The sequence below is a fragment of the Chaetodon auriga genome, chromosome 21, assembly GCF_051107435.1.
Source record: "Chaetodon auriga isolate fChaAug3 chromosome 21, fChaAug3.hap1, whole genome shotgun sequence".
Classification (NCBI taxonomy): Eukaryota; Metazoa; Chordata; class Actinopteri; order Chaetodontiformes; family Chaetodontidae; genus Chaetodon; species Chaetodon auriga.
In genome coordinates, this window is record NC_135094.1 from 10,627,465 (window position 1) to 10,644,191 (window position 16,727).

The 16,727-nt window shown below is 44.4% G+C and overlaps 1 protein-coding gene across 1 annotated transcript in view; it reads right to left on the bottom strand.

The window, feature by feature from the left end:
* stau2 (staufen double-stranded RNA binding protein 2) overlaps positions 1 to 16,727 on the bottom strand; it is an 83,507-nt gene that overhangs the window by 10,994 nt on the left and 55,786 nt on the right. The window lies entirely within an intron of this gene.

The window sequence follows — 16,727 nt, forward strand, 5'->3', positions numbered from 1 at the left end:
TGCTGGCATCAAATTCAGAGTAAGCATATATTTACAAAAATCAAAGATGAGGTTAAACATAAAATCTCTTCTCTTTAAACTGTTTTCAGTTGAGTGTAAGTCAAAACGGATCAGTAAATTATTCATTGTTCTGATGGATAGCAAATTCTGTTATATCTATCTTTACACAGCATCCCAACTTTTTTTGAAATCAAGGTTGTATGAGCCTGTACACAGAGTAAATATCATGTTACTGACTAGACCATTATAGCCTTGACACGATGAAGCAATCCAGGTCAAGAGAGACTGAAAATGACACATTTCTGGACCAGGAAGAGAGAGCACAACTTTCCCTTTTCATCAAGCACGGAGGAGATGACACATTTTTATTGAGAAAGGAGCCTGCCACCCACAGAGAGTTACGTCGGGAAACCTATGCTTGTCTATCCTCAATATTGCTAACTTATTCCACGGTTGCTGATGAATCAGTGACTAAATACAGTAGGAGATGAGATATAGGGCATGAAGAATGCATTAGTGATGGGACCACTGCCTGTGAAGATATTGGGTAAGAAGAGAAAAACAGCTTCAAGGCCAGTGACTCACCAGCATGACCACTGACTAAGCTGAAATTCTCCTTAAAAAGAAAGGCCCTTGAATTCTTATGGACTAACACCCCCCCACCATACACAGATGCAACCTGGGGGATGAGACACAGTCTGGGTGAACTATTCCTTTATGACTCATCCAATGAAACGCTGTTATTCACAACTTCTGCTTCGCATGTATTGATGATATAAACAGAAAATAATGTTGCTTCACCAAAAGTCATCCAAATGACTGAGGATGCTTCACAAATATTGGAAAGTCTTTAAATATTGGACTGAAGATTCACTTCCTGGGCTCATAGTCAAGTCATGCTGGAGGATTTGGGAAGTACCCTTCTGACTGTTTCCATCAGGTTTCCCCAGTGATTCCAAAGCAGTGTTACATCACCTCATATCCACCTGCAAAGATCCACCTTTCTATGCCGGAGGGAGATGCTCCTCTAATCCTCAACAATTGGATTCAAATTGCCCTGGGGAGGGACAAAAAGCTGTGGGAAGAAAAGCCAGCCTTCAGGCACTCGCTCTCTTATCAGCGGGAGATAGTGATCGGTCTCGAGAGGGGTCCCATTTCTCTCTTTTCTGCTTCCCAATCTCCCTTTCATTTCCACTTTTCTCTTTGTGTCCAAGATCAGCCATGTGATCCTTTCAAGTGCTCTTTCCCTGCCAGTTTCCATTGTCCTGAATTCAAAATGACAAACTCTCGCTGTTCGCTTGGTGTTAAAGTGCACAGCCTAGCTGAAGTGGGCAGTGGTGCAAGCAGAGGTTGGGCGGGGATGCAAATATCATGGCTGTGGTTGTTGCCCGGCTGCTACACAACCAGAGGAAAAAAGGCTGAGTATCGGCAGCAAGGAAGGGCAACTCACACCAGAGGTGGGATCCAAGGTCTTAATCACTTCCCCCCATTTGCATAGATAATAAAGTTAGTGAAGATACTGCAGTGGGCCGTATCAATTGCTAGTGAGGATATCAGCCTGGATGTCAAAGAGCATTGCTGGCTGTTATCAGCCCTTCCGTTAAAATTGGAATCCAATTATTTCTGCGTCGTTGGGCAAGTGATGGACTAAAATACTGTTTGTTAAAAATGGTCAGAACAAATTAAGAGATGAGTCATCAGAGTAATTATTTCACTTTACATATGCATATCACACTACAGCATATCTTCTTTAAATTCAATGAATACGCAGTATAAAAAGACCATTTGTACTTGACAAATAAAAGCTACTATTTGATTATTTTTCTCCATTAATTTAGAAACTTTATGGAAATTTGAATTATAAAAAGGTACAAAGAGAACAGTTTTCCTTCATAGTTGCAGGCAACATAATAACAAACCTAAAATGTGAATATGCTTACAAAATTCATAAAAACCAAACATTAACAGTGAGGCTGTCTGAATTACAGCAGTAAACAAAAACAAATACAGGCCTAACATAAATACTGACTGATGATATGAGCTCTTCGTTTTGTCTTAGCTGGTCAGAGTCCTTCTGTTCATTCTTTGTCACGTTCACTCTCCTCATCATGCAAATTTCCAGCCTGCGTGCGTGCCGTGTAGAAGAGCACAAAGCATTGCCCAAAAAGACAAACGAGAGCGATTTGTGGCACAACGTAATAAACGGTAGAGCATAACATGACACGAGATGATTTCCTATCATCACGATATATATAGAGTCACGTGGAACAGCCTGAGTGTGAATACGTGTGAAGGCAAACGTGTTTATACCTGTTGTGAGCAGCTACACTTCCAGCTGCTTGAAGCCTGCCATCATAGAGAGGATGCAATAATAGCATACAAATTCAGCCTCTCCTCAGAAGCATTCATGGTGTTGCATGCACAAAGGGACAGACGTGCTGGTGTGATGAATGGAAAAAGGAGAGCTTGAGAGAGAAGTTCATACTCTGCTGACTTTCTGAGTCAGTGGTAGGTATGAATGCCAGACTGTTGATTTCAGAAAGTTAGAAACATTTTCAGACGCCCCCAGTTTCCAGGGTACGAGGGAAGGAGGCTTCAGACGTTGTATAGAAATCCAACCAGCACTTTATCTGAAGTGTACTGACCCCTATAGAGAAAAAAAGGTTTACAGAGGAGACTTACAGGTGGGGAAAGACAAAAAAAGAGGAACTTGGGGATGCAGTATATGAAAGGGTTAAGATAAAGGGTGAAGGGAGAGGGGCTAAGTGTCTCACTGTGACAGCCGCCAGCTGCATGCAATAATCCCCAACCCTCCATCACGAGCCCTTTATATTTTCTTGTCAGAGACGGCGGTTCGTATGAGGGAGTGGATGTCTGGTGGACGAGGACATCCGGTAACAAGAGAGGACGCGCAGTCAGACGGCGTTTTACACCTTCTTCCCCTCGTCTCTTCCTCCTTGTAGCTCCCCGAGCTCTTTTCTACATTGGTTTTTAATCACCTCGTACACACAAGGGACACGCCTGTAAAACCTGTTGCAGTGTTTTATAATTTGCTATGGATCCCCACAAGCCCTGTGACTGTTTCTCATTACCCAGCATGCTCACTGGGCCTATAAGATGTAGATGGACATTTCGTCTTACATCTAAACCCCAAGAAATACTGAGTGGGCCTGTAACTCGATGTGTGATGGGGGTCGATAGAGACCCATCATGCCTAACGGAGCCCCTCAAGTGTTATGAAAACTCCACTATGTTCCTATGGCAACTGGCAGAGTATTTTGCAGTCACAGATTATGTATAAGGAATGTTTACTGAAAACAATAAATTCCACTATGCTTGTATCAAGAGGCAGGCCTTGCTGGGTAAGGCTCCTCCAGCCAGGCCGGTTTTCTGATAGGTCCGGGGGCCACGCTAACTAGCCAAAGATGGAACATGATGGGGAAAAGCGTAATGTAACGCATACTGGAAACATGTGTCTTGTAAAAACTGCGAACATCAGGAGTCAGTCGAAAGCTGACGGGCCTGTCACAAGGTGTTCATAAACAACAGGAACAGATCTCCACAGGAACAAAGCCATGTTATGGATTCAGTCTGCGAACACAGAACGAGCAAACACAGACTGACGGGGGCATGTGGAATAACAGCAGCATGACACGATCTTCTCCAAAGCTGGAGAGCAAAGGGGAATAAAAGAAGTTGTGTGCCAAAATTTCGGCCAGATAAGATACTTTTTAGTATGGAATTTCTCTATTGTGGACCAGGGAAAAATTAAATCGAATGGGGTTACAATTAAATGATGGGAATTGACTTCATAAATTCCTGGAAGTGTTTAAAAGATGCAGCAATGTGAACCGCTTTCACTCTTCAAAAGATGTGAAACATATTCTCGATTGAAAACAGTACAAAGACACTATATTTAATATCTGACCTCAAGAGCTTCATTGATTTTTGTAAATACATGCTTATTCTGAATTCAATGCAGCGACATGTTTCGAACAAGTTGGGACAGGAGCAACTAAAGACTGGGAAAGATGCTCCAAAAACACCTGTTTGGAACATTCCACAGGTAAACAGGTTGATTGGTAACAGGTGATAGTATCATGATTGGGTAAGAAAGGGGCATCCTGGAAAGGCTCAGACGTTCACAAGCGAGGATGGAGAGAGGTTCACCACTTTGTGAACACATGATTGTATGAAGCATGTTACTACATGGGCTCATTGTAAAACTGTTGTCAGTAAACACAGATTTATTACAAACAACTGAACTTTATGTTTATCTTTCAAACAGTGCATTAACTTTGTTGGAACAGGGGCGGTGCATCAGCACTAGTTTCCTTGCAGTAGCACAGCACAGAGGCTACAGCCCATTATTTGTCACTGATGCTGTGATTTTATCCATGAAAGGAGAGTGAGTACTTAATCCTCCGCAGGAGAGTTTTTACGAGCCGCCTCACACATTTTTACAGCATGGCAAACAGACAGTAAACACCAGGAAGGCGCTGCGCTTTAACACGTGATTAAGACACAGCTAATTAGATTGCAGACAGTAAAACTGTGAGGGGAATCGTAAAAGAGGGAGCAGAGACGGGCCTGAGCGAGGGATCAGGTACAACCAGCAGACATTTAAGTCAGGGCACCACAGGCCACTGACAAATGACTGAGCTAGGGTTTCTCATTTCTGCTGCCTTCTCAGCGGCGAAAATGTAAATAGCAGACTTTCTGTGGTAAAAAAGAAAAGACCCCTTCACACACAAGCCCCCCCATGTCCACCATCCATCCATCCCTCCATTCTTCTCCTCCCTCTTCTCCTATGCAGTGGTTGGTCCCATGAAACAGGGGTCAGGGTACTAATGGAGGACCTCATGGCCTTGTGTGCCTCTGGAAACAACCCCCCACCCCCACCCACCCCCACTCGCTGCTCTCTTATAAATCAAGCAGGCTTCATTGAGAGTGGCAGAGTCCTCTGATGTCCCAGCCATGTCTCATTTCAAAGTCCTCCTGAAGGCTCACACGGTTCCACGTTTACTCACTGGGCACAAGGGAGACGTGCATGTGGGGGTGAGTGTGAGACTCAAAGAGAGAGAGACAGACAGAGAAACGGAGAGTGAAAGAGAGAAAATGAGTTTGGGTTAAGAGAGAAGTAAGAGGGAAATTAGGAATAGAGAAGATGTCCCAGAGGAAAAGGGGGTCTCTAAAACAAATGTTTATTTAGTAACTATGCTGCAGTAGACCTCTCACTTGAAAGAATGTTCAATAAATCACACAAATCTGGACATTACAGTGTGTGCGTGTGCACGTGAGCACATGTGGAAGTAGTGGAGATAACATGCCTTCCTCTGTTGCACATGGACAGTTCGCAGAATACCTTCAGAGGTGCAATCCAGGCATAATCTGCCCCCCTTTATCATCAACTGAGGTGTACAGAGATAAATGGTCACTGACACAATGAAGTTTCCTTCAGTCTATGCATCCATGTCAAAGCCAGATGAGTAACTTAAAATCATGCTTCTACTGAATACATGTGTCGTGTCATCAAAACCACTAACATATACAGACACTCTAGAGGCACATAAAGGGAAAAGAGCAATGCATACAATCCGCTGCTCTGCAGTCAATATAACTCTGGAAAAAGACAGCGGGTTGTGCAGGAGGGTATCAGGGATCCTTAAATGGAACTTTAAGGGACACCTGAGTTAATCAGCACTATGTTAAAGCTGCAACAGGTGATTTGAACATACTCAAGGCTGACATATCTGAATCTCTCCTGTCATAATGTCTGGTGAAAGTATCCTGCCTCTACACGCCGTGTCCCCCTGCTGCCTCTCTGACATCCACCCTCTCACTCGCTCCCCTCCCGATTCGGTGAATTCAGGATTTGTTTCAATCAAACCAGAGTTGGTGGTGATTGTTGGATCTGTGTGGTAAGTATGTAGCTGGTTAGCTTAGCTAGTAACAAAGTCTACCTCACATGCGAGGCTATTTCTTTGCTTGGAGCAGTTTCCAGGCAACCGGTGGACAGTCAAGGAAGTCACTGGTCCCAGCCAAGAAATAGTACAGCACACAATTCCCTGTAAAACCTCAATGAGTCATTTTACACTTCATTACACGTTTACACTTTACTCTAACCAGCAATTAAATTCACATAAAATACAGAAACACTGCACCTGAGAGCGCAGCGTAGGATAATTTGTCATATCACAAGATCGTATTCAGCTCTGATAGCTGTCATTTGCAACAGGAGAGAGCAGGACTGCCTTTTGCTCAGCCAGCTTAGACATGTAAAAGAATAATAACAATACAAAAATGTGCTGTGCATCTCCTGTTTCACTTGCTGCTGCATTTTCTTCCTCTCGCATTTAGGGAGTGACAGTGTGGTTTGCTTAATCTTCCCTTATCTCCTTTAAATGCAAAAGGGTGGGCTGAATTTGCATGTAAAACAGAACACAAGTTGTCACTTGTGACTTTATTTACAGAGGAGATTTGGAAGATCACAAAGATACTGTTGAGGCGGGCAGGCACACGCACACACACGCACGCACGCACACACACACACACACACACACACACACACACACACACACACACACACACACACACACACACACACACACACACACACGCACACAGTGTTTACTTAAACCGCAGGAGTGTGTGACACCTCAGTCGTAACTGGTGTTAACCCCCGATGTGGCTGTTGTTTTGAGTGTTTCAAAATGTCTGCTGTTTGAGGCCTGAGAATGCGTTAACATCCAGATGAGAGGAAGGTGGCTGCAGTGGGGAGGGGGAGGAGGGTGGGCTCAGACAGACAGAAAAACATTCCCCAGTCGCTACGCTCATCTCCATAACTCAGTACGCAGCCACAGAGCACTGATCCTTACATGGGACATTAACGACCCGACTCCCACCACTGGAAGTGTCGTTACCTGCCAGTGAACAGTAAGGGTCACTTAGGGCCCAATTCACGACGGCCATGAAAGAGACGCTCATCTTTTTGCCTCATGGCTGCAGTTAAGCCTAAATAAATCACTTGCAGCAATTCTGCATCAGGCAGGAGGAGCCTCGTCTTGCACGGATGCGGACCTGTCGGCGATTTCTGAATGATAGCCTGTAATTTCAGACAGACGTACCCTAATCATATTTTGTACGATGGAAATCAAAAACAACTTTTACAAACAAATAGCATCTAAGCATCGGGGAGATCTGATTTCAGTAAGTCAGGAAAGCAACAAAAGAGTCTAATTACAACCAACAATGCAGGTCATTGTGCAGCGTGAGTGTGTTTGTCTATGTATACGTGTGGTTGTTTTCATGCCTGTGAGGTGCGCCTGCAATTACTGTCAGTGTGTGATTCGCCTATGATGATTAATTCTTAGAAGCTGTTCTCCGCGAGACGTGTGCCACATATCAAGTTAAAGGCCGTTTTAAAACCCACAGCTTTTCCTCTGAAACTTGCACAATAGATGTTCGATGAATTGTGCAACTCTCAAAGAGTGGGACGCGAATGAGAGCATCGGCGCTGGTTTGTGGTCCTCTGGTTCGTCTTTGTCCTACGGTGGTGTCCTACGGAGCTGCAGACACATCACACATCTCTCATACGGGGGAATATTCATGACTGCTCACTTTCATACGCCCCGATTTCAAAAAGCTGGAATACTGTGCAAAAGATAAATAACACAGAATGTGTGTGAATGTGAATCTCGCTGATCCTTTTTGACATGCACTCAATTGAAAACAGTACAAAGACAATATATTTATTGTTTGACCTCATCAGCATCATCGATTTTTTTTTTTTTTTTTTCCCAAAAATATGCTTATTCTGAATTTGATGCAGCAACACGCTTCAAACAAGTTGGCACAGGAGCAACTAAAGACTGAGAAAGATGTGGAATGCTCCAAAAACACCTGTTTGGAACATTCCACAGGTAAACAGGTTGATTGGTAACAGGTGAGAGTACCATGATTGGGTAAGAAAGAGGCATCCTGGAAAGGCTCAGTGTTCACAAGCAAGGACGGAGTGAGCGTTATCACTTTGTGAACACATGATTGCATAAAGGAAATGACCACATGGGCTTGGGAACACTTTAGAGACCTGTCGTCGGGAAACACAGTTTAATTGCAAATGATTACACACTGGTTTTATTTATGCTTTACAGTGTGCCAACCTTATGGGAAATGGGGCTGTATCTTTGAAGCAAAGGGTGAACCTCCCAATTAACATTCCTCTACTGCAGTATAGTTTGTATATTAGGACAAAACAATACAATGAGACAGTAAAACAGTTTGCATAATGCTGATTATGAAACAAAGGAGACATGTTAACCTTTGCAGAGGGAAAATCTAACGGTGTTGGTGTTAGAAAAGGTGTTTTCTCCACAGGTGACATATCTCGCACGTTGTCACTGGGAGTTGGCAAAGCAGAGGAAAAAGACTAAATACGTGGCCCTTATCTCGGGGACCTTTTCAGCGAGGCGAACTATCACTCAGTATCAAATGGCATTAAGTTAATGAGCGAGGGATCCCACAAAGGGCGGTCGGCAGTGAATTTGCAGCCTGCAGGCTCGCTTATGCCTCCCACGGGGGTGATGAGTGAAGAGAGGTGTGATTGGTTTAGAGACCTTCATCCACGCCAAATTTGTGTGTGTGGGAAATCACACACGGAGCCTGACAGCACCGAAGGTTGCAAGGCCACTGCCAAAACATCTTGCTCCTCTTAGCATGGAGGCGATAATGAATGTAACACCTTTGGCTGCCTTAAAGCAATCACCCTGGTCTGACAAGGAACCAACAGGGAGTGAGAACAATTAATCAGTATACACATAAATATGGGTAGAAATTACACAACACATCCCATCATCACTTCCTACCTTAACATAACTGCTTATTTACACAAAATAAAAAAAAACCAATACCTAATATCTGAATCGAAATTGGCAGGTAGTGTTACTACCTGTTATGCTCTCCATATACCAACGTCTGACAATTTCACACCTAGAAAGTGTCAAGTTACTTAGTTACTCTAGCATGTACATTACAAACACATGCCAACAGCCTGGAGCAAAGATGCAGCCATTCAAGCTTTGTTTTCATGAGGGCAGAGCAGAACTTATCATCTGGTTAGCCAGTGTTTGTGGGTAAATAGTGCTTTCTTGTGAGAGAAGCCTGCTCGCACACATGCACACCGCTGGTAACCCCCATGAAACGCTGTCTGCACGGGAGGTGTATGTCAGTGTTGATTCATACTGCTCATGTAACACGACACAAGGTCAGCGGCTCTGTTACATGGTGCGAAAAGGTCAATTCACCAAATAGACTTCATTTTCTTACTACTTTCTACAAAAGAAACGTTCACTGTGAAAACTGTTGACAGCGCGTTCTGGAGACTGTCCTCGATAGCAGGAGCGCTGTTCCCGGAAAGAGCTGCTGACTATTTCTGAAGTTAATTTTAATTGCTTTGAGCACCACAGACAAAACTGCCTTCATCTCCATTGCACTGGGGTTGAGGCAGATAAAATGATGTGCACAGTGACATACTGTACTACTAAATTGTTTTTCTAAAACAAAACATTTGACGGTTTCATTTCCTTTCAAGGGTTTCTGACTGCTGATCAGACAAGAGAGATGTTCAGCTTTTGAGGCACTTTACATTTTAAAGACTGAATCTATTCATTTGAATAATCCTTAGCTGCGGCCCTTATGTCAGCAAAAGGCTGACACACTGGGCCCTTTTCAGATGTGGAATACATGGCAAGGCTGGCTTCATCTCTGCTAAAGTGACGCTTACTGGAGAGTTAAAACCGTTATGAGGCTGCGTCACTGATAATTTACTTTAATCAACTCCAAAAATAAAGGGAGTGTTTAATATCTCTGTGCATCAAAGATGAAGATTGAGAGAACAAATTTCAGTGATCTTAGAGGGCAGTAATGTTATCAGATGCACATTTTTCTCTCTCTCTGCATGTTTTCCCTTGTGCTGCTGCAATCTTACGCTAATCTGACTACATTTAATTTAGATGTGTGCTGTGTTCAAAGTGATACGGAAATGTTATTAGGTCTGGCCCAGCAAGACTGCCATCGTGACTTCTATGTAGAAGTGACTCGGGTGCTTATTCAGACATGAGACCAGCATGTTAAATTGCCATCGCGTTGATGTTAAGGGCTGCGTGTCTGAGAGGGGCTGTGATGTAAAGATATAAAACGGTACAACGCAACGCCTGCGAGAGCACAGCATGTCATTCCAGAGTTATCCCATTTCCATCGTACATGACATGCATGGCAACTATTTCAAGGTTGTTGCTTATCTTGCCAAATTATGTTAAAAATAAAGAGTGAGCGTGTGTGTGTGTGTGTGTGTGTGTGTGTGTGTGTGTGTTCATTTCCACACCATGTCAGCCCTTAATAGACATGCTAATGCTCCAAGGGGCCACTTGGAGCTATCAACACGTCCCCTAATGGGCAAGTTCATGTTTATTCTCTCCCCACTGGTCACGGCTTCCTCTGGCATAAGAAAAAGAAAAGACAGTCACTCCTATTTCCCATTTTCTCAATCCCTGTCCTCATCAATCTTAAGCATCCCCACTCAATTTCTCTCCAGTACCCCTGCTCCCTCGCTTTCTCTCTCTCTCTCTCGCTCCTCTTCCTCCTCCTCCATCATTCTTTCACTGCTCCTCTCCTCTCCCGTCACACCCTAATCTCCCGTTCTGAAAAGTGTTTCCTGAGGAGGGCATGCGGGAAGACAGGCGGGTGTGATGGATCGCTCCGTGGATGCTTCACTTCGTCCTCTCTCCAGGGCGGGAACAGGGTGGGGCCGGGTAAGGGGAGCAGCAGGGGTCGGGTAGGTCTGACAGCAGGAGTGCTAGGTGAAGTGGTGTTTGGGAGGGAAGCAAGGTACCAGCTCCTTTGAAATGTGGTGTTTGGGCAGGGGCGGGGGTGTGTGTGGGGGGGGGGGGGCAGGGAGGTGTCTGTGACTGCTAACCCTCTAGTTGCCAATGATGAGAGTTAATTATACTGAAGAATGAGAGCTCTGCAAACATGCGCCTCCTGCTGCAAACTCTCATCACGACTTATATATTCAACTCAACTGACTTTATCGACATGCAAAGACTTGAAGCACTGCAAAGGCGACATGCGACTTCTCTCTTTGAGCTGATTAAATCAAACTCTGCATTCCAAAAATCGTAAAAACTACGAGCTAAACATTCTGGCAGAGAAATTAGGCCTCATGATAATCTCATTTCTTCTAATGAAGCAGAGAGAGCAGGTCAAATGTTTCTGCTCCAATAGGGATGAACTCTTCCAGCCGCAAACCACGAGTCTACCGTGTTGTTGGCATTTTCAGCAGATAATGCAGGTGAGCTCTAAATGTTTTAAAGTACATGATCTACAGTCACATCCTATAATAGATCTCCTACTAAATCAAGAAAGCATGCGCCTATTTTCCTGTCAAACACCCTAATTAAAGTTTCCCATGATGCAAACATGGCTTGTGACATTCTCCTTGGTGAATAATTTAATAGAAGCTAATCTATTATGATGTTCATTCTCAGTTTGATTTAATTTCCATTATTGGAGACTTATTTTATCACCTATATTGTGTCCCTGGTTTTGTTTTTCTCCTGATGGATTAGCTCAGTCGAATGGCTTTTGTACCACTGTTTGCGAACTGGGCTGTAACTGGACTTGCCTTTCCACTCATGACCCGCTGCCATGTTGCTGAGGAGCTTTTGGACTGGCTCAGCTCTTAGCAGCAACAGATGAACGCTCCTACGGGCCAAAGTTTTGGATCATTACACTCAGCTGTGACTTTATATTGGCCAAATATTTAGCATGTCGGTTCACGGATTTGGCGTGTTATGTTTTGACCCAAATTTTCAGGTCTTCACTGGACTCAGAAACCCAGGAAAGTCTGCTCCAAATTCGCTGTCAGGCCATGTCCATGCAGTTTGGGTCCCACTGCCTTGTTTTCTCCACATACGGTGATTTAGGATACGTCCAGGTGCTGTGTTTGGTTACACAACAGCGGCACATAAAGAGGAGACAGACAGGACAGATAAGAAGGGAGGAGAGGCTGTCCGACAGCTGCCTGCCTGGTTGGGTAACACTCCTGCGGGACCCCCTGAGAGGAGCCCAGCCTTGGGTAACGTCTGTGCCCCAGTCGGGAAGGAAAGACTTCAAACACAAGGCCTGTACAACCTCCACCCCTCTTGCAGCTCCTTCTCCTCCTGCTGTTCTCCTGAGCTCCACGGGGGATCTCTGAAGACCATCCCAGCAGTCACCACGCCATGAATCAGTCCCGTCTATCCTCTTGCTGCCACCACGCTCCTCTTACTGTCACTCTATTGCTATGAATGTGGGCAAAATCTAAATAAATCTACATCTCACCACTGCTTGTCATTATCGCTCCCTTACAGGCCTTTCCCATCATTCTGTTTCCTCAACGCAACTCTGCTTGAGGCGAGAATCCACATACCGTGGACAAGGTCAGACGGCCAATTAATTTTAGCAGAACTGTCCAATGTTTTGTTTCTGTAGGGAGGATTGGGTAACCTCATGGGATGGTTATCAGTGTGTGTTTGTGAATCTGGCATAAGATAACAGAAAGAGTCAAGAGAGCAAGCATGTGACCAAATGGTGTTTTGGTAAGGTGAAAGGCCTTTTCACAAGGGCACTCATAGCACTATACCAGTGAATAAAGTCTGCTCACAGACAGGCTGTGGAAAACTTAACCTTTGCCTAGCTCCATTACCTGGCAGGCCTGGCACAATTCACAAGAAATGAAGTAAAAAAAAAAAAAAAAAGTAGGCCTCATTACCTGAAAGCATGTCTAAAACACATTTTAATCCTGATACACTATGTTCAACATGTCATATCAAATCAGCCAAAATGTGCTCTTGCTGCAGGAAACCCAAGCAGCCACAGCTGACAATCCGGGAGACAGGGCCCCCGGGAGTCTCAGCTGAGGACATTATTGCACGCAAAGTAACCCCCCGCCCCTCCACACACACACACACACACAAAAACACACACATACACACAAACGCACACAGTGTCTGGTAGCAGACAACAGTCACCCTGTCATCTTCGATTGCGGGCCGCTCATGTTGGACCAGCGACACCTCACACACAGCTCAGTGGGCCTCGGCCCCCCTGGTGTCCCACTGCCGCCACAGAAAGACTGGCAGAGAGTTACTTCAGCTCTGCAGAACAAACACAGAAATCAGCCTGTCTAAAAAGCATGTGGCCCTGTCGAGAAAATGTCTAAATATATCCCAGCGCGATGGCCTTTAATTCCATCTTGTAACTCACAGATCAATTGAGTGAGTACAGATTTAACTGAGCAAAACTGATATGACCTTCAGAGAGCAGGCAGCAAGGCCGGAGGTTTGTGGACACTGGTTATAAGTTCAGAAGGCGCTTCAAACAAGAGGTTACCTAAAAATAAACCTGCAGCTGAACATGGGAACTGATAAACAAAAAGCGGGGGTAGCATATTCTTGGTGCGGGGCTTTTGTTTAGTCAAAAAGCTGTCAATGCTGTATTTTCTCCCCCTCATCTATTTGGTTTAAAGATATTAATTAAACATACCGTCATTCAGAACTCAAATGGAGAACATGCTGACAAACATTTTGGGCTCCGGGCGGGTTTCAGCGAGCGCAGCAGCCGACGGGCTCACATGTGTTTGGCAGATGGCACTGAGTAGATGGCACATAAGGTCAGAAAGAGCACTCAGCTGTATATCTCTCACACATACAGGCCCTCCAGGAATGTCTGCACAAGGCCAAGGATTATGGCAACTAAGCACTGTGGTGTGTGTTTATGTGTAGGTGCTTCTGTGTGTGTATGTTTGCACTTGTTGATAGAGAGCAGACCACTGTAAAAATTACACTGACAGAGTCTCTGCTCTCAATCAATAATGTTTACTGTGCAACAGAGAGCCTCACTAAGGTTTTACTCTCTGATCGCCAACTCTGCACCTTTAACAGGTAATTAGATCCACCAAGATACACAACTCTGCACATTTATGTGTCTGACAACGTTAGCTGGGAACATGACCTGGTGTAATAGGGGTCTGGTGCATTAGCATTGAGTTTAAACTTAGCCTCGCTATGACGTCAGCATGAACCCAGTGGAAAATTACACTAAATTACAACGTAAACTACTTCTTATGTGGTGAGTTATTGACTTGAATATCTACACATACAAACTGTCAGGTGTAACAGTTGCAAAGCTAACTCACAAAAGTAATGTTAGCTTGCTAGCTTGCACGGCTGAGAGTCCAACCGTGGACGTAGCGGTTGCTTGGTATGCGCCTTAACCATTAGGCTCCCTGCTCCACAGCCTTGATAATGGATGATGGCATGAAAAGCTGGTGGGCAAAGAAAGAGAGGGGGACAGGCAGGGTTGGAAGGGATGCATGGTCTTTGCATTTTGCAACAAAACAACAAAGTGTTGACCACAAATTACAGACTGTGCCTTGATTTATGGTAAGCATGCTTCCCATCACTACTACTGCTATTGTTCTACAGTCAGCTGATGAACTGAACCGATTCCATCTTCTCTTTGATCTTTAATAAAGACTAAGAAGTTTTGGAGCCATGTGCGATCTTCAAATCCCTGTTTTCTACTCATTTGGAGGCTAATTAAGAGGGACAATCAACAGCTGATATGTTTTTTTATTTTGGATTTACAGCCCTACATGTTTTGATTACACGTCTAACACAAAAACAAGGCAAAAACAATCCCTGTTTGGTAAAGACTTCCTAGTTTGCCAAATGAAGACAAAACCACAAAAACGCACAACAGTATTATTAGAATAATAAGAAACACACAAGTCATCAGTGAATGCACGGATGACGCTCACGTCTATTCTGTTTGCAAACAACAAAGAGTAACAATACTATAACTCAAACTAATATGTTGCTGTTATAACAGTTAGAAAGGAATCTTGCTTACTTTTCATCAAATGCTGTTTTGCCAACTGGATTTTCCTCAGCCATTCTTCCGTAACTGCAGGCCATATCCTACACATCTTTCCTTCATACATCATGGGCAGAGAGGTGTGGAGAGGATTTCCTTTGGCTCCTGATCGTTATCAATTGCTCTGGTCTACCTGACATAAACCTCCATGACAGCACTGATAAGACAGCAGGAAATCCCCACAGCGATGTATAATGAAACACACTCGAGTCTCCACACATTAATGTGGGATGTGTGTGTGTGTGTGTGTGTGTGTGTGTGTGTGTGTGTGTGTGTGTGTGTGTGTGTGTGTGTGTGCACGCAGCAACACAGATATGCTCCAGGAAAGGTTTTTTATCACCTCTTAGCCAAGAGATCCCCTGCTCCATCTCATCAGATTTACAATGTCTAATTACACAGATAAAAGTGCAAGGCCTGTGTTTGTGTGCACGGGTGCCAAGGCCAACATGTGGCACACGAAACACGCGGATCTCCAGCGAGCTATTGATTGGCAACCCAGACGCTTGACAGATCGATCTGAAAGTGTGCATCAGCATGCCTGAGATTCTATTCAAGCTATCCTATTGACTTGCAGGTAACTCTACGGGCCTTATTAGTGCATCAACCGCAGGCCCATGCTCACAGCCGCTGGTGTCCGCACCATCATCAACCAAATGTGTGACGCTTCAGCCCCACTTTGTTCAACAAGTGTAAGGGTTTGGGGGGCTACTGAGGGTGACCCCTTATTGTTAGGTGCTCCCTTTGTTGTCGCACTCCTCACTGTACTGAGAAGAGAAAAAGAAAGGCCTTCTCTAACAGTCGGTCATGCCCCAGTGCTCCTGGCAACAACAGGTCCCGAGGACGCAGACCTGCCTGGCCTATATTGGCTTGGCTCTCAGTTAGCGGTGGCGGCACTAGCCCCCTGTCAGCTGTCCCATTCAGGGCCCGGGTCGGGACTTTATTAAAGCTTTGAAGGCCGCTGAATAAAGGGCCGTCCTATGTTTAGATGATAGAATGTAAGCAACTGGTTTTCTGCTTGGGCAACACAAGACAAAGAGCCTCCTTCTGAATACGGGGAGTATGTGAGAGAGAGTGAGTGAGAAAACGAGAGAGGGAGGGAGAAAGAAAGAAGGGTAACGCCGCAAGTTGTGGAAATACTCTTTCAGATATCAGGATGGGGATTACTATGATGGACTGAAAAGTGGCGACTGTGTGTGGGGGTGAACAGAGGCTCGATAAGGAGAAACACGACGAGTGACCATTATCACAGGTGGTTCTGATGCCCCGGTGATGAATACTAAACCCACAGAGCAGAGGCTTCTCTGTTAATTAGAGGATGAGACCTCTACCAAAGTCTCCTCACAACATGCCCTATATACTACACTGTATACACTACTGTATATGCTACACTTCACTGCACCAGGATAAGCAGAACCTACACAGAAGAGCCAGGCTGATATTATCAGCCATTATTGGGTGCAGCAATACACTTTCTTGTTGTTCACTTTATCATTCAACCACATAATATCTTTACCCAGACATATCTATAAAAGGTTTATTATGTTTATGTTTATCTTATGTAAGGAAATATATGATACTGGACAATATATTGAAAATCGGGTAACAATATGTTGTTCCACACTCTCACTTATCACTACCAGCATTGCTCTCTACTAAAGAGATTAATAGAGACTTAGGTTTAGCTTCCAAGAAGGATCCCAATTTACTATCCATAGCAAGCGTTTGGACAATGCAGAGAATCTCCTGTTTAAATG